General features: G+C 50.8%; 1 long non-coding RNA gene across 1 annotated transcript; it reads left to right on the top strand.

Moving 5' to 3' along the window:
• The first annotated feature begins 1,168 nt into the window (after positions 1-1,168).
• Positions 1,169-6,931, top strand: LOC145533319 (uncharacterized). Its single transcript, XR_014073996.1, has 2 exons — positions 1,169-1,454; positions 5,199-6,931. It is a non-coding gene; the product is annotated as an uncharacterized LOC145533319 (long non-coding RNA).
• Positions 6,932-20,806: the final 13,875 nt, after the last annotated feature.

Genomic DNA, 20,806 nt, shown 5'->3' with positions numbered 1-20,806 from the left:
CATCTGCATCTCTCAGTCGCCCCAATCCCAGGCACCCCAGATGATGTAGGGCAGAGACAGCCAGCCCTGCGGTGCCCTTTCTGAAGTCTGGGTACTAAGGCACCACAGAGGCCACCTTGAAATTAATGGAGTGAAGCATGATGGAGTGGTGCTTCCCACCATTAATTTTGGGCTGACTGCTGGGCTGCATTGGCTACTGGAATGAGGGCAGAGGGGTGGGAGCTGGGAACATGGAGGGCACCCCTGGTTCACCCCAGGATGAGCCAAGGCCAAGGGGACATGGGACAGAGTGAAAGCCCCTGGTGGGAAGTGGCCAGGCTAGACTGGGGCTCAGAAGCCACCCCAAGGCATCCACAAGAGTGAATGCAGTGCCAGTTCTCTGTGCATTTAGGATGCCGAGAGAGACTCTTACGACCTAGGTTCTCACAAACAAGTGGGTTAACAATTGTCCTCAAACCACAGAGTTGCTATGGGGCTTCCACTGAGTGACAAGTCCTCTGGTGCACGGTGTGGGTGATGGATGTGGCCGTCCTCACTGGTGGTTCTGTTTCTGCTCCTTCAGTGATGACAGGGGCGTGATTTCCGGACACTCCTTGCAGAGGCAGCGCCATCGACCCTGGGCCCCTGGAAGCAGTTTGGGAAAGAAGGCTCTGCCCGACTCCCTTGTAGATGAGGGTGGCAGCTGGAGCACAGAGGTGAGGGACTGGCCCCAGTGCAGGGCTGGGGACTGAGGTTTCAGGTGTTTCTGGACAAGGGCTTGCTCATCCCAAACTGTGAGTAGAGAGACGCTCAGAGGCTGGGACATGACACGCCCTTGCTGGGCGGAAACTGGCGTGGACTCGCATCCTTACAGTCTCCTCCTCTGGGCTGAAGGGTTGGCCTTTGATAATGTGCAAATTCAGCTGTCTTCTTTTGTTGGTACCTAGTTTATCCATTCATTCAAATATATATTGAGTAGCTCCTAGGGGCTAGGAAATTTTCTGGGTGCCTGAGGAGAAAGTGGTGAGATAAAGGGACAAAATTCCTTGTCCATTCAGAGTTTCATCCCAGTGAGAAAAGAGGAAGGCTGTGGACAAGACAGATAAGAACATGGCACAGGTTGTTGGGAGCTGGTGAGTTCTAGGAAGGAGAATGAGGAAGGAGATGAGAACTGATGATGGCGGGAAGGAGGATGGGGGAGGGACTAGGGTGAAGCGTGCGGTCCAGGCAGAGCAGCAGCAGATGCAGTTGCTCTCCACCCCCATCCCCTCCCCCAGCTCTGAACAGAAGTTTGGGAAACTTCTCCAAGGAACTCCAGGGAATGGACCACTTCCGCCGTTCATGGGGTGGAGATGTCCTAGGAAGCTGAGGGATGGGTTTCAAGTCACCACTGGCATCCACCTCTCACCCAGCCGGAGCGGAGAGAAACTGTAACAGCCAAGACAGAAGCTCAGCAAAACAACCAGAATTTTGATGTAAGTGCCATTTTGGAGAACTGATTAATATGTCAAAATATTCAGCTCCCAAGGTTATGTGATAAAAATAACCAATTTTGTGATTTAACATTCAAATGAATGATTTAAATTCCATTTCATCAACTCCTTTTCAAACCTGTCCCCTCTTTCCAGGCGTTTTGGGGCGGCTTCTCTGCTGGACTCTGAATTGATATGGGCCGGAATTTCTGGGGAGGGGGGAACCACAGGCTCTGGAGAACTGGTGGGGGTGCTGTCTGTGGGTTATCCTGACCAGAGTGATTTGCCTTTGTACAGGCCTGGCCTTTGTGTCCAGCACGGAGGAAGCAGGGGACAGGGTGTGGGGGGGCAGTCATAGCCCTGCTCTTGGCAGGAAGTGACTCCCAGTGTGGGGTCACTTCTTGGTGGGGCCTGTCCTGGCCTCGGCTCCCCAGAAAGCAGAGCCTGAGACACACAGAGCCCACGTTGCCCTTTTACAAGGAGAGGATTAGGAAGGGGTGGAGTGGGGGGCTGGGGAGTGTGATCCTGGGGGAGTGAGGCAGTGGGGGTGAGGAGGGAAGGTGGGAAGTAAGCAAATGGACCACTGGGTGGGTGGACACTTTCAGAGAGGCCTTAGAAACTGCGGGGAGGGGTGTGTGCCCCATTTCCCACTGCCCGTGGGTCCAGTCACCGTTCTGTGTCTTCAGGGAGCCTTGTGAGCCTGGGCATCAATACCCCTTATCCTAACCACCCCGCATCTCCAACCCCGAGCCTCCTCGCCTGGCAGCTGGGGAGGGGACGGGTGTGGGTGCCAGTGCTGCCCCAGAGCTCTGGCCAAGGAGAATCAGAGGCCCCGTGGCAGCCTAGGGAGCCGGTCCAGATCTGCCTGGCCAGAAGCGCACAGTCCGGGGGTGCGAGGCTGCTGACACGCGGCCTTAGAAGGACACGTTAGGAAATGGTCAACCCTCAGGATGGAAGGAATTCCTGCGACTCAGCATCTCCCGGCATGGCCCACAGGTGGGGTTGACATGGATGCTGTGAGCCTGCACGTGGAGCCACGGGGCAGGGGCAGGGGCGGGTGTGGGCAAGGCCCTGTGTTCCCTTCATCTCGGGGAAGCACGGCTGAGGCTGCGTCCCAGTGGGAGAGCACCCTTTGCACACAGAAGTCTCACCCCTGCACCTGCGCTCATGGAAGGCTCGGGTCAGGGTCCTTCTTAATCAGCCAAGGACTGATTTTTCCAGGGACTCGGGGACTGAGGGGAGAAAGGGTGGGGTGCTCCCTGTGGACCAGCCCCCTAGGGAGGCTGCAGGAGCCCCCAAGTGGTGGTCCTCAGAGGGTCCAGGGTGACCGCTGAACTGACCAGCAGAGGCCTCACTGGGAGAAGTCTGGGGCTGAGCAGGGCCTCCGATGCCAGGCTAGAGCTGTGTGATGTCGCCCTCTGGCCCCGGGCTGGCGGAGGGGACCTCCCTTCTACCTTGCCAGGCCCCAGCCTGGAGGCTGCTAATTTTTCACTCTATATTCTTGCTGCCCAGGTGGCCTGGGATCCCTTTGCAGCAGCGCTCCAGGTGGCTGGCGTCGGTGTGGCCGTCAGGAGCCTGGGCCGCTGTCTCTTAGGGGAGCTCTTGTTGTCTCTCAGCCAAGGAAAAACCAGAAAAAGCATCCACGAGCCAGAAATAGAAATTGAGGCCATTAAGCAAATGCCCAATTATCTTTTGAGATGGGGCCTAAGGACTGTCTGCCTGTGGCTCTGCGGCCTTTTGGAGCAGCCGGCTGCCGGCCCAGGCAGGGACTGTCTGGGGAAGGCGGTCGAGACAGAGCCCAGCTCACTGTCCTGGCAGGTGTACATTTCAGGACGATAATGTAGACATAGGTGCTTGCTTCCACGTGCAGCCAGACATGTTTTATCAGCACCTCTCTTCCTGCAACAGCGATATTCTGGTCTTTGTAGCCCCCCAGCATGCACATTACGAGATGATTGCCTTGCAGAGCCATGTGGAATCTGCAGGAAGCCCTGCAGATGCGGGTGACCCACCCGCATCTGGCTCTGACGGTGCTTCTCTCCTTTAGATGAGGCCATTAGATGGCTATTTTGTGGCAAGCAAGTGCTCTCCCAGGAAAACCAGCAGAGAAAATAGGTGGCATCAAGCTCGCTCATCACTTGCGAGATGAGGCTGGGGTGGAACAGGGAGGCCGCTGCTGGGGGACCAGTGCGGTTGCTGGAGCCTTCAGGAGGTGCCACCAAGGCTGGCCTTGCAGCATCAGGACGTGGGCTCAGCGTTGGCTCAGCGTCCTTGTCTGCAGGAACCTCAGGCCAGGCTTCTTCCTCACCTGCTCAGAGGGGCTGCCGCCCTTACCATGTGGCTTGTCCGGTACCTGCTGTACAGCAGGTGGTCAGCTACGGTGGCGGTGGACCCAAGGAATATGACTCTTCTGTTGTGGTCCTGACCCCGGCCTGGAACATGTCTTATAAAGGAGTTTGTGTGGTTTCCCCAGTTCAAAGGTCTGTCCAAAGGATGCTGTTTGGACTTCAAAATATTGGTTAAAATTTCTGGGAAAATGGAAGATTTGACACGGGGCCTATTTTTAAAAGTCCGAACTGACTGCTGCTATGTACACATGACCCCTGCCATCATTCCTACAAATAGTTGATAAAGCAAATAGCCAATGTTTGTTGAGTACACACGGTCCAGCCTGGGTCACAGGCCTGGCTGAAGTGGCCTTATCTGAATGAGGTGTTTACTGTGTGGGCGATGAAGCTGAGGCTTGGGTGTGAAGTCATGGTTCAGGTTCAACCAGATGTGAGAGGAAGACCTGGAATTTAACCCAAGTGTCTAGCTCTAAACCCAGATTCTTATCATCCCATTACATGACCCCTTTCCTTCCAAGAGTCGAAGATTAAAGGAATTGGTCCACATAAACCCCTGGGTGCACAGTGTCACAGCACAGTGGACAATAAGTGCCAGCTGTTTCCATATCACTGTTACCATCACTGTTTCTGGAGTAACTGAGGGGGCAGAGAGTTAAACCTGGGCCACAGGAGGGGAGAGCCTGGCTGAGAAAATGCCAACACAGAGGGACACGGAATTCTCCAGGCAAGAATACTGGAGTGGGTTGCCATTTCCTTCTCTGGGGTATCTTCCCGACCAAGGGATTGAACCCAGGTCTCCTGCATTGCAGGTAGATTCTTTACCAGCTGAGCCACCTGGGACGCCTCCTCGTAAGCCTCACTCATCCAAAAAACGGAAAGACAAAAAGAGCTTCCTGATGATACTTCCTGAGTTCCTAGAGGCAGCCTTGCCTGATATCCACTCCTGGAGTTTTCAGTGCTGTGGGCCAATGCATGTGTGCTAAGTCACTCAGGCATGTCCGACTCTTTGCAACCCTATGGACTGCAGCCCATCAGGCTCCTCTGTCCATGGAATTCTCCAGGCAAGAATCCTGGAGTGGGTTGCCATTCCCTTCTCCAGGGGATCTTCCCGACCCAGGGATGGAACCCGCATCTCTTCTATCTCCTGCGTTGGCAGGCTGGTTCCTTACCACTAGCAACACCTGGGGAGCCCAGGTGATATAGCCAACTTGAATTGGGGTCCCTTCGCTTACAACCTAGAGTTCTAACATGTTCAAGCAGAGACAACCTCGTCTTCTCTACAATTCCCACAGCCTATGTCTGTCACATATCCCTTGAAAAACCAGATTTTTTAAGTCTGAAATCATGTTTAATGTCTTGACACAGAGTTTCTTTTCCTGACCTGAATGTTTCATTACAGGAAATTAGTGGTTTATTCAAGAGTCACCTTTATGAAAGAACCACTGCTCCCTGAGTGCACACACTGCAAGCCCAGAGCAGCTCAGCACCCCTCGGCCACAGTCATCGGCTCTCTCTACTTCCCCCTGCAGGGACCCGCGTGCCGACCGATTTTACCTTCCTGGCTGCAGGCATTACACTGGGATCTTCATCTGACTGATTTTTGTGTCCCCCATTGTGGCTTACATGTAGTCCCCTAAAAGGCCGGTTTTCGGTGAAAGTATTGACACACAACATTGGCATGTTTTTCTGGGAACTTCTCTTAAACCACCAAGTCCAAAGACATCAGTAGATTTTTTTAAATCGGCTTTTCTAGACCCTAGAAACACTGCAAAATTAATTAAAGGGGCACAGTTCATGTTTCCCCAGCTGGCAGGAGCCTAATGCACAGCTTAAGCATCTGATTTGGAGCCAACACCATTAACCTCTAATTAACTTCTATCCTCCTGACACCCATAATGTTGTGATGATGCTAATACGTGAGGTTTTTAATTATACCTAATTATTCAATTAACGAATAGCAAATACCAGTGGAGATGAAAGTTTGTGAATGATTAATGAGAAGGCTCCAGTTTGACAGGCTATGAGCTGCTTAGCGGCAAGAGAGAGGATTTCTGGGGCTCTGAGTGGCCTTCAGGGGAGGGAGCGGTGCTCACCTGGCCTCCCTGGAGACGGAGACTTGAGGCCTGGAGACCCAGGCTGTTTGTGGGCTCAGAGCTTGCCCTGCCAGGCAGGGTGTGTATCTCTCTCTCTTAGCTAGAGCTGGGGTGCCCTGGTCTCAAGCCCAGATCTCCCCGAGGGTGGGCAGGGCTTTCTGGCCTCTTAGCAAGTGGGGCTTGTTTTTAATACTCGGTGACTCTGCACATAGTCCCTGGATGCTGGCTGGGCCTTGAATAAGATACTGAGGAAGTCATGGCCTGGAGGGCAATGAGGACTCAATGTTAATTTGGGGATAAGCAGCAGATGTGAATTCTCACCTGGGCATTTGTACCCTGGGGCACACAGACACAGAGAGATTCCCAGATCCTTAGCATCCACATGTTGACCTCTTAAGTTGACAGAGGGGCATGCAGGGTCCCTGTCCCATTCCGCACTCCCACCTCATCTCTCCTGTTCTGAAAATCAGGGCTGCTGGAAGATGGAAGGTGAGTGTGGGGACTCTTCCTACATGAAACCTGCTCTGTCGGGAGAAGTGCTGGAAGGGTCTGCACCCAGAAATGCAGGCAGTGGAGCAGCGGGGCTGTGCATGTATAGCCAAAGTCAGCATCGCTTTCGGGGGACAGTCACGTGGGAATGAGGCAGAGAGATTATAGGTAAGAAACACTGAAATCAACTTCTTTCATGAATTTAAAAATATCAGCTTTCTCCCTGACTTTGGCACTGCTTGTCATCTGGATATGTCATTTGGCTGAAAGACAAGTATCTTTGAGCAGTGGAGCAGGGATGCTTATAGCTTAATAAGATTATGGTTTTAAATGTATTTTGAGTTTAGGGGGGAATAACCATTATTTTCAATATAAACACAAGGTGAAATTTGCTGATTAAAATTTTGTGTGCATTATTCTAAAGGAAGCTAAAATCCATTTTTTCAAATCATAGAGTGAAATATTTATTTGAATTATAGTCAATCCTCATGTTTATAAAAATAAATATTTACTAAATTAATAAATTCCTACTATCATTAAAAAAAAAAAATTGTAAGCAACCAACAGACTCTTAGATTTTTAGCATTTTTACCTTCTCTTTTTCTTAAATGTAAAAAGAAACTTTGGTTACTATGTCACATAAGGTAGATAAGGCTATTTATGATTTTAATAGATTATGCTAAATTATTCTTGAGGCTTTTATCATATATTTTATTTCATAAATGGTAATTTTTCCTACATCTGACATTGTGACATTGTATATGACAAATCCAGTTATGAGAAACAGCCTTTAGATTTATTTTCATAATCTGTCATAAATATGGATTAATTGTATTAGTTTTTGCATTGTTTTTAAATATACTTTCAAAATATTATAAATTATACCTAAAATATGCATTATTTTTGTATCATGGTAAAACAAACGTAACGTAAAGTTTGCCGTCTTAACCCTTGTTCAGTGCACAGTTTGGGGCACAGTACACTCACATTGTGCCACCATCACCAGCATCTGTTTCCAGAATTTTTTTCGTCTTGTAAACCTGAAACTTTGCACCCATTAAACTGTCTCCCCAGCCCCTGATCTCCAGGCCTTGGCAACCACCATTTCAGGTTCTAGAAATAGAAAGTGGAAGTGATTTCGACTATGGGCATTTAGTGTAGTGAAGTCATACTACCTGTCTTTTTGTGGCTGACTTATTTCACTTAGTATAATGTCCTCAAGGTTCACCCACGTTAGAGCAAATGGCAGAATCTTCTTTTAAGGCTGCATAAGTCACTGTATGTATGGACCACATTTTGCTTCTCTATTCACCCATCGATGGACTCTTAGATTGCTTCCATGGTTTTGCTCTTATGACTCATGCTGTTATGAACTTGGATGTACTAATATCTCTAGAGGTTCTAAGAGATTTCAATTCTTTTGGGTATAAACCCAGAAGCAGAATTGCTAAATTGTATGATGGTTCTGTTTTTAATTTTTTGAGGAACCTCTATACTGTTTCCCGCAACAATTACATATTTCACGGTCCAACCAATGTGCACAAGGATTTCAGTTTCTTCACATCCTTGTCAATACTTACTGTTTTCTGTTTTTTCCCCCCATACTAGCCATCCTAATTGCAGTTTTGATTTGCATTTCCCTAATGATCAGTGATGTTGAGCATTTTTTTACATGCTTATTGGACATTAATATGGCTTCTTTGGAGAAATGTCTATTCAAGTCCTTTGCCCATTTTCCCATTTTTGAATCAGGGTGTGTTGTTGTTGTTGTTGAGTTTTATATTTCAGATATTAATTCCTTATCAGATATTATCATTTTAATCTTGACAGCTGTTAGTAATCTTTTTTAAAGATACATTTCACAATTTATTTCTCAATGATTTTCATACTGTTTCTTGAAACACACATTCACACGCTCGTTTGAGTTGAGAAATGTCTTACGCCATCACTGGCAGTTCCTCGAGCTGTTTGAAGCCACAACGCCTGGCTTTCTAAGCACTTGTGGGTGGCATATCCACATTTGGGTTCGCTGAGAGATTTAAGCCTATGATAAAACAAAGTCTAACTCTCTCTTGGTGGCTTGGATCAAGCGGGCAGACCTGATGATCCCCTGGGAGTCTTATAATGGGGCTTTGGGGCAGACTTTCCAGAGAAGGTGTAAGACTGATTTTACTGTCAGGCTAACAAATCCCTCTCTAAGGCAGGTGCTTTCTAATTCTTGGCTTCCAACAAAGTCAAAAGGAGGCATAACTGCTGTAACTCAGAAGGGGTTCCAAGCTGGGTGATGCTGGCGGTGGAAGGAGGCACGAGTACAGTTCCTTGGTGCTTACAGCTGTAACATAAAACCCTGAAAACAAAAGGTGAGGATAAAGGGGATGCCAAGCCTGTCCTGCTAATTCCAGAATGAAGCAATATCCGCCTATAGTGAGGCCCCAGATGAAAAGACAACGACAGGACCCCCAGCAAAGTGGATTTGCGTTGACATGAGACACAGGAGAAGATGCTCGAGGGGCTTCTGTACCCATCCTGCTGCCACTCCTGGCCTCTTTACAGGGGGTAGACAGCGGGCACCGCCTCAGGAAGCAGAGCAGCAACTATATAACCACCATCTCATTTAGAGATGCTTTCCCAGCACAGCCTCACTTTCTACATGTAATCACTTATCAAAATCTCTACTGTCTTGACTTGCTCAGTAATATCAATAATAATCATAATAAAACTCAAGGAAAACACCTAGACCTTTTTGATCATAAGAAACCAAAATAATTTCCATTTATACATGTGTTTCTGTTGCAGGGTTTTATGAGAATGATAATAAAGCATATTCAGGCATAAAATTCTATAACATTAGGATAAAATTTGTGAGCGGAATACAATGAAACTATATTTAAGGAGAAAAGAGGAAGGGGTAAAATTTCTAACTCCTGGAGTAGAAATTGCCTGTGTAGTAGTATTTTTGCTCTTGTATGTTTTTTAATACTTAGTGTATTTATTCTTAAGCATAATCTTCTTTTAAAAAATTATTTAATTATTCTCACTGTTATTTTATTTACTTTTATATTTTGGTCATGCGGGATCTTAGTTTGTAGACCAGGGATTGGCGACTGAACTGAACTGATTTTTTGGCTCTTTGTTGCTGTGCGAGAGCTTTCTCTAGTTATGGCGAGTGGGAGCTACTCTTTTGTTGTGAAGCTTCTCATTGCAGTTGCTTCTCTTGTTGCAGAGCACAGGCTTCAGGCTTGAGGGCTTAGGAGTCATGACTTATGTGCTCTGGAGCGCGGGCTTCAGTAGTTGCGGTGCATGGGCTTAGTTGCTCCTTGGCATGCGGAATCTTCCCAGACCAGGGATCGAACCTGTGACCCCTGCACTGGCAGGTGGATTCTTATCCAGGGAAGTCCTCGTTTATGTTTTATCAATTGTGGGGGTCTTACATTGATGTGAAACTTGTTTTCTCCGGTGTACTTTCTAAAGAGATCTGAGAATTTTATATTAAAATAATTTATAATATGTTATAAATTTTATTTATATTTATATAATATATTCATATAGTTTATTTATTTAAATATTTATATTTATAATTACAAATATAAAATATAAAAAATATAAATATATTTATAAATATATACTAGGGCGAAAAAGCACATGTAATCTTAAATGTATGTGAGGGGAGCATCACAGTTTTGTCAAGACAGTTGAGGAGCCAGGGCAGCGGTAGATGCACTGTCATCGTGGAAGCTGCAGCGTGGCCCGGGTGTAGACAGCGGGGTGTCCGGGCGAGGAGGGGAACCGGGAGCCCTGGGCGGGGGAGGCGTGAGCCTCTAAGTCCTCAGTGAGGAGCCGCGGGAGTGTCTGGGTGGCAGGCTAGCGATGGTGGAGGCCAGGGCAGACAGCAAGCGAGTGGCATGGGAGGAGGACGAGGGATCAGGCCTCAGGGCCTTAGGGAGGGCTCAGGCTGGGGCGGCAGCAGCAGGAGGGAGGTGGCAGTGCGCGTGTTTGGCAGGTAGAACTGACAGGTGCTTGTGACTCACAAGGAAGAGGTGTGGGTGGGGCGGGTCCAGCCTCAGGCTCGTGACTCATCTCTGAGCACAAATGGTGCTGGGGATGGTAGCACAACCGGAGTCCTTGGGTGACACCTCCGGCTGTCCTGGGCCTAAAGAAAGGTGAGGTCTCATCACAGCCACCAGCATTTTTTGAATGTATACAAATGTTCCTTTTGGTCTCTGAACTCGACTCTCAGTGATGGAAGCGGGAGGAGAGGGCTGGACAGGTCCCTCCCTGGGTAGGCATGCAGGTGGGCTTGTCAAAAGAATAGCAAACATCTATCCCAACTTCTTATTTTACAAAGGAGGGAGCTGAGCCAGAGGGGTAACGTGATGGGCAAGGTGACCAACTAGGTGGGTGGCAGTTTTCTTGAAGATGCCTCGGCAAAGGAGTAGAACAAGCAATCGTTTATGCTTCATGGGTAGAAGGTAAAGTAAGGCCCCTCTTCTCGTATCTCCAGTTGGAGGCAGATTTGTAAATGGGCCAGACGTTCCAATTAGAAGGCTGAGATTGGAAGAACAGGACAAAAACCATGATCCAGTGATATGATAACAAAGAAAAGACACGCTGGAGATTTTAAGACACAAATCGATTGAATGGGAAAGGATGAGAAAAGAGATTCCTTGGAAACAGCCATCCAAAGAGAGCTGGAGAAACTGTACTAAGAGCAGACAAAATAGGGTTTAAGGGAACATTTGTTGCTAGAGAAAATTAAGAACATTTTATAATGATGAAATAGAAAATTCATCAAAATGACAGTGATGATGACAACAGAGTCCCAGATATATGAAGCCAAAAGGCAGATTTAAAGACGAAATAGGCAATTCAAAATAATAGCTGGAAACTTCAATAGCTCATTATCAATAATGTGTAGAATAGCTATACAGACATTAGCAAATGGACTTCCAACATCATGAAACAATGACTCCTCACCATTGTCTGTACAACGTCCCACCCAACAATCATAGAAGACACATCCTTTCCAAGCACATTCCCCAGAGTAGACAATTTATCAGGCCACAAAACAAGTCTTTGTGCATTTAAAAGGACTAAAATCATACAAAGTATGTTCTCTAATCATAATAGAATGAAATTAGGAATCGATACGAGAAGGAAATTTGAGAATTTCACAAAAATGTGGAAAATAAACAGTATCCTTCTAAATGATCAATATGTCAAAAAAGAACCACAAGGAACTGGCAAATATTTTGAGATGAACAAAAACGAAAACACAACATACCAGAATTTATGGAAATTCAGACACTACTACGCTAAAAGTAGTGTCAGAAGGAAAATTATATCCATAAACGCTTACTTTAAAAAAGAAGAAATATCTGAAGTCAATAACCTCACCATTCATCTTAAGAAACTAGAATAAGCAGAGCTGCAGTAGGAAGTAAATCAAGCAGATGGAAACTCATGAAACAGAGGATGGGAAAACAACAGAGAAAATGACGCACAAACCTTCAAATCTGTTCTTTGTAAAGAACAAAATTGACAAACCTGTATAGCTGGGTTGATCAAGACAGGAAGAGAGATTCATATACTAGATGAGGAATGAAAAGGGATATTGTTATGTGCCACAGAGAATAAAAAGGACTGTAAGGGGACACTGTGAATAACTGTGTGACAACACATTAGGTGATTTATAGGAAATGGACACATTCCTAGAAAGACAGAGACAGCCACAACTGACTCAAGAAGAGATACAAAATCCATAAATTTATAACTGGAGATTGAACTGGTAATAAAAAAGCTTCACACACACACACACACACACACACACACACACACACACACCCCAGAACAGATGGCTTTCCTGGTGAATTGTTGACAAGTCTGAAGAAAAATAAACAGAGTGAGCATTCATTTTAGGCAAAGAGGGGAAAAAACACAAGGCAAGACAGAAAATTAAGAATGATAAAAGCAGGAACTGGTGAATCTGAAAACAGAAAATGAGAAGTAAAAAATAATCTTATGTTGAAGAAACAGATGTGTGGCACTCACAAGCTCTGTGTCTGCCACACACACACACGCACACGTACAGATGCTCAGTAAACTCAGCCTCAAAGGACAATTCAAGATGAGAAAGTGGAAGAAACCACAGATGCAGAAAAAACAGTCAGATTCAAATGGAAAAGGATACTTTGCTTAACTCTGTGGATTGGATGACTGATGCCAAAAGACCCAGGAAACTAAAGGGTCACTGGCCACGTCCAAACTGAGTGGTCCTTCAAATGACCTTCAAGAGAGGGACTGTGAGAGGGGTGACTGTGGCCAGGAAACATCTCCAAGGTGCCCTGTGAGCTGCGATAACACGGCACACTGGTGAATGCCCAGTAGTGTGTGTGGCCGTGGCTGTACCCTGAGTACACGGGCACACTGGGCACTATTGTTTCTGGGCACCCAGGGAGCAACCCTGGCATATTGAGGTGGGGCACTCACGTGTGCAGGTGGGAAGAAACTGATTTCCACTGCACATCCTTTTGATCCAGCTGGCTGATTTTTACCACTTCTTATCATTTACTAATGCAAAATAAAAAGGGGGGGGGAGAAGTTCCATAGAAAAATGCCAAAGATATCTCTCCACACTTTTTCTGATAAACACCCTCAGATACAAGCCTCAGGGGAGCTTGGGGCATCAGCTGAGGGTGCAGAGTGTCCCGAATGGAGTGTAGGTGTTGGTCTCCTGTAATGACCCCATGTGTCCCACTGGCCAAGTACTCTGTTGGCAGTGGTAATACTCCGGGCTTGTGGCCAAGGTCTCTTGGCCAGTAGCAGTTCTAACCCATCCCTTCATGGCGAAATGATAAAATTGGGTTGGCAGAATGGTTTCTGAAATGAGAATGGTGATGAATGCCCACAGCTGTCATTCTTTAGCAGAAATTTGTCATATTATACTCAGAATTAAATCCATCCTCCATTAAAAGTATGACAAAAAGAATTAATTCATTTTCAGTGTAATGTCTTAAGCAAGCAGATCTTGCATAACAATGAGGGTTTCTGAACTTCTAATGAACTGTTTAAAGTGTTCTAGCTGAATTTTGTTCTCTGATAATAATTGCTAAGATCCAAGACTCCCATGTTGGATGGCATTGCCAATTGAATGGACATGAACTTGGGCAAATTCCAGGAGATGGTGAGGGACAGGGAAGCCTGTTGTGCTGCAGTCCATGGGGTTGCAAAGAGTCCAACACGACTTCGCAACTGAACAACGAAAAACAACAAGACCCCTAAAGGAGCTGTTTGGTGAGATACTCTCCGAGGGAATTGATCTGGAGACTAATGAACACGGGTAAAAAAGTCAGAGACTGTGGCAGGCTGCTGTCTCTGTGGTCCCCACAGTGACCTCACTCCCTGTTGACCTGGAGGTTGGCCATGTGGTGGTTCAGGGTGAGGTATTAACAACCGTGAGCTTGCTAAGTGCCTGTGTGTTGGGGTCTGTGTTCCTGAGACACTGCTTTGCGGAAGCCAGCTGCCATGTGCCAAGGCCAGTGGCCTGAGGCCACCTGCTGTCAGGAAGCCCAAGCTCCCCAGTGGAAGGTCACATGGAAAGAGCTCTGTGCCATCAGCTCTTGGCTGGGTCATCTGGTCTGGCTTAAGCCCCGTGGCCCAAGTGTGCGTTAATTGGAGGGAAGAACTGCCCAGCTGAGCACAGGTTCAAATTTTTACTGTTGCTCAAGCTGCTAAGTTTTGAAGCATCTTGTGCAGCTTAGACAAGGGCTGGGGGTCCGAGGTGAGATGCACCTGGAGGAAAGGGAGCAGGTGCAGGAAATAAATGCACTGAGAGTGATGATCCTGTTATCGTAAGGCGGTCAGAATTTCGACTGCTTCACAAGGACTCTCTGGGTGACAGCATAGCCAAAATCCATATGACTCAAGTGTGGTCCCCACACCGCAGCGCTGACATGCTCTGGGAGCTTGTTCATTTCTTAGAAAACCCCATAACTGGGGACCTGCTCCAGAAACCTAGCTATCCACATGATGTCCAGGCACTCCAGAAGGAGGTTCACGTCTCAGAGGCCTGGGTTCTGGGTTGTGAGCCCCAGGGTTGCCACACTCTGGGCATTGAGCAGGTCATGACCATCTGTACACAGTGGATTTCGAGATGTCCATCTCCCTGGAGACCTTTGCAAAGGAGTGATTCATTCACTGAAGGTCTCACAACACCCCCCCACAAACAATCAGCCTTCACGTTCCCAACCAGGAGCACACGTTTCTAAGTCATGTGGCTGTCCTCAGAAAAGATCAGTAAGAGAGGGCTTTGTTCACTGCCAGTGCAGAGGCACTGTGTTGGCCGGGAAGGTGACAGCCTGTGAGGGGCCTTGGGGAGGGAGGTCAATGGCGAGGGTTCCACATCTCTGAGATCATGTAATGGAAAGGCTGGCCCAGTGGCCCCTGGAAGTCTCATCCCTAGTCAGAACCCAGAGGCCAGGCCCTGCCCCTGGTGCAGACCTTGCACCAGGGGCTGGGGTGGACCTGAGACCAGGCCTGCAGTCTCAACAGGCAGTTCCAGGACCATCCTTCCTAATTTAACCTGAGCAGTAAGGCAGGAGTGTGCTGTGAACCAGCAGGGCGAGATGGAAACAACCCACAACCCCGCTGCCGTGCAGTGTCCCCTGATGTCTGCCGTGTGGACACTCTGACCAGCACAGACTCCAAGCCGCCAACAGCTTACCCACCAGCTCCCTAAACAGAGCCTGGTGGAGCCTGGGAACCCCGGCTGGATGCTCACAGTGGGGTGGGGATGGGTGGGGGTTGGGAGGTATCGGGGCGGGGGAGGTGGCTGGCCCATCCCCCGCCCCTCCTGACCACAGCTGCCAGGCAGAGGGGATGAAGGGAGCCGAGGCTAAACTCCCGCCCAGGCCCGGGATGGGTGTCCGGGATGGAGCCCGGGGCCCCGGTGGCCAGCTGCTGGCCTGGGGAAGATCCCTGGCGCATCTTTTCCCGGAGCTCCAGCGCCACCTGGCGGCAGGGTCCCCACGTCCGGGTGCGTCCGGGATCCAGATGGTGCCACCTGGGCGTGTCCTCGGTGAGCTTAGATCAGCAAGAGAGGGTCCCGAAGAAGTCCCAGGAGGCCTGTGCCCCCTGCTCAGCCTCGGGCCCCCCTGCCTCACTGCTGTGTCCTACGGGCGCATTTCCAGGAAACGTGTCAGAGTGAGGCTGTTCTCCCAGGCTCTGCTTTACAGGGACAGAAATTGAACCTGGTCCTGGTCCCCGCTCGTGCCCCTGTGCTGTCTCCCCCCTCCCCGGTGGTGATGTGGGGTGTAGGGTCCAGTGTTCCTGCCCTGGCTGGGCATCCAGGCCTGAGTGCTCTGTCCTGCAGCCTGACCCGCCTCAGGCAGGATGAATTCCAGGAGCCGGGTAACAACAGCCCTGATCATCCCAAGAGCCCAGGGTTAGAGAAGTGACCAAAACAGGAAAGTTTTGCTTTCTACAAATCTTTTAATATCTTCTCCAAATTCCAAATTCCTGTACATATTTATTATAACATTAACATGCAACATATTCATATATTATATAAGGTTCCCCAGTGGCCCAGTGGAAAAGAATCTGCCTGCAATGGAGGACACATGGGAGATGTGGGTTCAATCCCTGGGTCAGGAAGATCTCCTGGAGAAGGGAAATGGCACCCCATTGCAGTATTCCTGCCTGGGAAATTCCATGGTCAGAGGAGCCTGGTGGGCTGCAGTCCATAGAATCGCAAAGAGTGCTCTGTACCCCATTATCTGCCCCGAAAGGGGTGCTCTGCCCTGCCTTTTGTTCTGTTTGGCACATTGGCTGTTTGGCTGTTGTCGGCCACTGGGGACTCTAAAGCCATCTGAGAAAAGCCCCCGTGATGTTTGGACCAAGAGATGTGACATAAGGGGGGCCAGCAGAGGCTGAAGGATGAGCTGCAGCCCCCCCCCCCCCAGCCTGTAATGCCTTCCCCACAGGCTTTGAGCCCAAGCAAAGTCGTCCTTGGAGATACAGCCGTTGTTTCAGTTGCTATGGCTTCACAACAAACCAGCCCAGGCCTCAGCAGTTTTAAACAGTGTTTGTTGACCTTGAGTGTGTGGGTCAGGAATGTGGACAAAGCACAGCACTCTCCATGTGGTCTCCAGCTCCGAAGTGGAGGGGGCCGGCCCCCACGTAGAGGCTATGCCCCAGGAGAGAGAGGTGGCTTAGCCTGGAACGTCAGCATCACCTCCTGTGAGTGGCACCGGGGTCGGACGCATTTCACGGCAGCATTTCACGGCTGCCTTTAGAAATTCATCGTCTAAGCCGCCATTTCACAGAGGTGACCCCAGCAGCTGTGCAAACTGGACAGCTGGGACACAGCCAGCTGTGCAAACTCAGACAGGCTCCCGACACATGCCGCTATCCCTTCCCTTGGGGTATGCAGGACACAACACCCTTGTGTTGTGGGACACTGGACACTCAGGGACCATGTTACTGGGCTGGGACAGAACAGGCTGGGGCCGGGGACTGTCCCAGGGAGGACCCAGGGTGTCTTGGAGGGTCCTCCGCTCACCCAGACCCTGGCGATACTCCAGGTGGATGGGGATGACCGGAGGCTCCAGGCAGGGGAGGAAGTGGATCTTGGCGATTAAGGGCCCCTTGTTGCTTGTGGATCATTGGTTCCTTCTGACCAGCAGGCCAGCGAGTGGCAGATGATGAAGAAAGGGAGTGGGTAGGGAGGGAACCACGCCACTAAGATTGCAGCCAAGCTCTGTAGCTGGACGCAGGCAAGAGGCAAGGTTTCCATCAACCTTATCTCTTAGCCCAGGGAGCCTCCCCACACCAAGAGCCATCCAACAGCGAGCCAGAGACCTTTCTGCTGGGAGGACAGGCTGGGGCCTCTAGCAGCCCTGCTGGGTGGGGAAGGCTGAGGCTCGCCTACTTGTCCCAGGTCCAAGGAGATGGTCATCTCTCAGATGAAACTTGGGTGGAGGCAGGGCTCCTGAGACTACAACCTCCCCCGCTCAGATGTGGCTCCCAAAGCCAGGATTCAGTGGTTTGCCCTGAAGCTAAAAAACATCCCAGGATTCTTCCCCCCATTTTCCCCTCCGTGACTTCTTGCAAACAGGGTTCTGGCCTCTGCCCTGAGTGCCCATTGTTTCAAGGTGAGTGTGAGGTCGAGTCCTCCAGGCACTTAGTGCTGTCTGGTCCACAGCGGAGCCCAGATCCCTTCGCAGGCCTTGCTGGGCGGAGAGCGCAAGACCGTGGTTACCATGCAGGGGGCGGGGTGCTAGGCATGAAGGGTGTTGTGTCCTGCATACCCCAAGAGAAGGGGTAGTGGCACATGTCGGGAGCCTGTCTGAGCCCTCGGCCCCTGGCTCTGTTCCTGTGGGCAGGAACATGCTCATCCGCGTCCACCCCGGGACAACAGGGCTGCAGGCTTGGCGGCTGTTACCCCAGCGTGTGGGAAGGAGGCTTACATAACTTGTACGCTGAACAGGGCGGACCCTGATGGGGAGAAACTGCAGCCTGGGTTCAGAGGAACGGTTGGGCTGTTCCCTCCCGGGGGAGCCCCATTCCTGGACCAGCCGCTGCTACTTACAGGGGTGCCAACCTGCCTGGCTCTTGCCCTCGCACCCACTGTCTCCACAAAGAGCTGCCTTGCCGGGGCCATGGGTGCGGCTTCGGCTTCCCAGGTGGAGTCTGGGGTCCAGGTGACCCCACTCTAGACGCAAGGACACCCTGGAACCCCCACCCGCATCCTGAGTGTCACCCTGTGTTCCTGGTCTCCTCCTCCTGGGGGCTCACACATCCAGGTTCACTGCTGTCGTTTGACGGGGGTTTCTGGGGCTTGGCTTCTCTTTCTCTTTGTCATGTGTCCTCAGGTGACTAAAAGGGACTCTATCTTGGCACAGTTTTTGTTCAAACAGAACGTGACTCTTGTTCGTGATGGAGAGATAGGGGCACAAGCATGACCTTGAGGCGGCAGTTTGGAGGCTGAGGTAGGGGCAAGGATGCTGGTGGGAGGAGGGAGGAAGATGGGGGCATGTTAATACAAGAGGGTTTCTGAGTGCACCCCACTCCCCCAGCGCTCAGGAGGCTGGGAGCAGAGTCAGAACTCCACCCTGAGGGTCAGCCTCCACCCAGCACCCGAGCCCTGAGCTGAGCCCAAGAGGCTGGAAAGGAGCCTGTGTGAGCCACAGCCCTCCCTGGACGCGGCTCGGGGATGTTTGGACTCTTAATTAGTGTGAATGTTCCTTAATCATCCTTGGATGGAGCTCCTGATGAGGGTTGCCATGGCCACAGGGCTCTGGTGAGTGAAGGGCCCTCCGCACTTTCACACCAGTCACCTCGCCCATGTGGAGCTCAGGCAGCTCTGCTCCGAGCCTCGGGCACCTCCAGGAGCTCCTGGCAGCTCCTCCTTCTGTGGCACCCCAGGGTCCCTGGTGCTCCTGGTAGGAACCCGTCACCACAGGCCACCACATGGTGTGTCCTCTGGGCCCTCCCAGTAGTAGCACTGGGGGCGGTGGAAGAGGAAACAGAGGTTCACAGAGGACCAGTGAAGTACCCAAGCCCAGTGATGACTGTCCACGTCCTGTGCCGGGTGAGGACATGATGGCAGTTCCATGGCATCAGGTGTGGGCTTGTGGCCCGAATACCAGCAGCCTGTGAAGTAAGTGCAGGTAGCCATTCTTGTTTTGTACGTAAAGTGAGCAGCTTGGAGAGGCTGAGTAACTTGCCCCAGGTCACGGAGCAAGTGAGACGGCGAAGTGGGCTTCCGGGGCTGCCAGTGCCCGATCTTGGGAGCAGAGGCAGGGCCCAGGGTTTGCTGCGGTTCCTGGGTCTTCCTGGAGCATGGATATTTTCCCTTCCGCCCCCTCCACTGGCCCTGCGGTGGCCCCGAGGGCCATGGCACTATGGCATAAGACAGGGAAAGTGGGGGTGATGGGATGCTCCATGCATGGGCACCCACATCCCAGGGCGGGTTTCACAGCTCAGCACCCCATGTGGACTGTCCCCAGCCTCAGCCCAGCAGCTCCCATAGTCTCCTTCAAAGGGGCCTGAGTCTTCCTGGCTCCTGCCAGAGCACACGACGTTCTGGAGGCCAGGCCAGACATGTGACGCATCTCATGCCAGCTGCGGACATGCCAAGGGCACGCAGGGGGTGGGGTGGCAAGCGCCCGATGCCCTCCAGAGGGGCGCTGACAGCTGGGTGTCCGTCCTCGTCATGAATGTCATGAATGTCGTCTGCCCTGCTGTTCCCGGTTCTCCTAATTAGAGCGAGACGTGGTCATCGGTATCCCCTGCAGCTTTTCCGGACTGTTTTTCACTCAGCTGAGCAGAGGCAGGGCTGTTAGTCCTCATCACGGTAGATGATCACGGGTCAATGCATGGTCAGATGTTTATTCTGGGAAGTTGGGTCTTCAGAGTGTGGGACTGTCGCCTCTCCCCCTTATCCGTGTCCTGGAGGCTCCTAACTCGCAAGACTTAAGGAGGCCCCAGAGCCCTGGTGGGATGCTTTTCCCACCCCAGGCGTGTGCCTTCCTGGACTCAACTTGGTTGTAGGTGTGCAGTCCTCTCTCCTCTTTTGAACGACTGGCTTTGTTCACACAAGCGGGTCTTGCGACAACCTTGTCCTTGTGAGACATTCTACAGGTAACCCAGGTCTGTCTCCGTGGGGGTCTGTGGGCTGCTGCAGCAGAAAGACCGATGTCCAGACTCTAAAGCACAGACGTTGGTGCTCATTTGCTGAGCAAGTTGGCAGGTGGCTGCCTCCATCGGGAGGCTCCTCCCGGGGGTGCGTTCTTTGTGTCCTTCATCCCAGGCCTCATAGCCTGTCCCTGGATCCAGTTGCAGGTGGTGAGGAGCGTGGGGAAGGCACAGCTACTTCCCAAATCATGGACCAGGTGCTGGCTGGCCTCGCTGGCCCACGTCCCTGGGGTGAGGACGCAGCCACCTGCAGGGAGGTGGCAGGCGGTGCTCTGGGCGCCGGGAGGAAAAGGGGACACAGCCTTGAGGGGCCTCGGGCGCAGGTGTGAGTGTAAAGGGAGGCTCCTGGGGCCTGGGACAGGCCTATCCTCAGCACTTTCCTTGCATGTCTTCTTTCTTTGTGACCTGCTAGGAGCTCGTCCCAGACTTGGCCATTCTCCCCAGATGTCTGGCCATTTCCAAGCTGGTTGTGTGTCAGAATCACCACGGTTCTCTGGAGACATGGATGCCAGGCCCCAGGCCCCACTGTGCTACTTCGTAGGCCCGAGGTGGGACCTTGGGCGCCTGCAGGTGTAACAAGTCCTGCAGGTCCAGCCATCCCAGCCCCTACGCTTGGCCCCGGTTCTGCCCCAGGTCCAAGGAGAGGTGTCCGTGTCCCACATGAAGGCAGCGCCATGGGTTCACTCGCTGCTCGGCTGCAGTGACGATAGATTCCTTCTCCTGGTCCCGCAGG

The sequence above is a fragment of the Giraffa tippelskirchi genome, chromosome 13 (assembly GCF_054371585.1).
Source record: "Giraffa tippelskirchi isolate mGirTip1 chromosome 13, T2T-mGirTip1v1.2.pri, whole genome shotgun sequence".
Taxonomy (NCBI): domain Eukaryota; kingdom Metazoa; phylum Chordata; class Mammalia; order Artiodactyla; family Giraffidae; genus Giraffa; species Giraffa tippelskirchi.
Note: the sequence above shows the minus strand (reverse complement) of the source record. Positions and strands in the feature narration are given on the sequence as shown.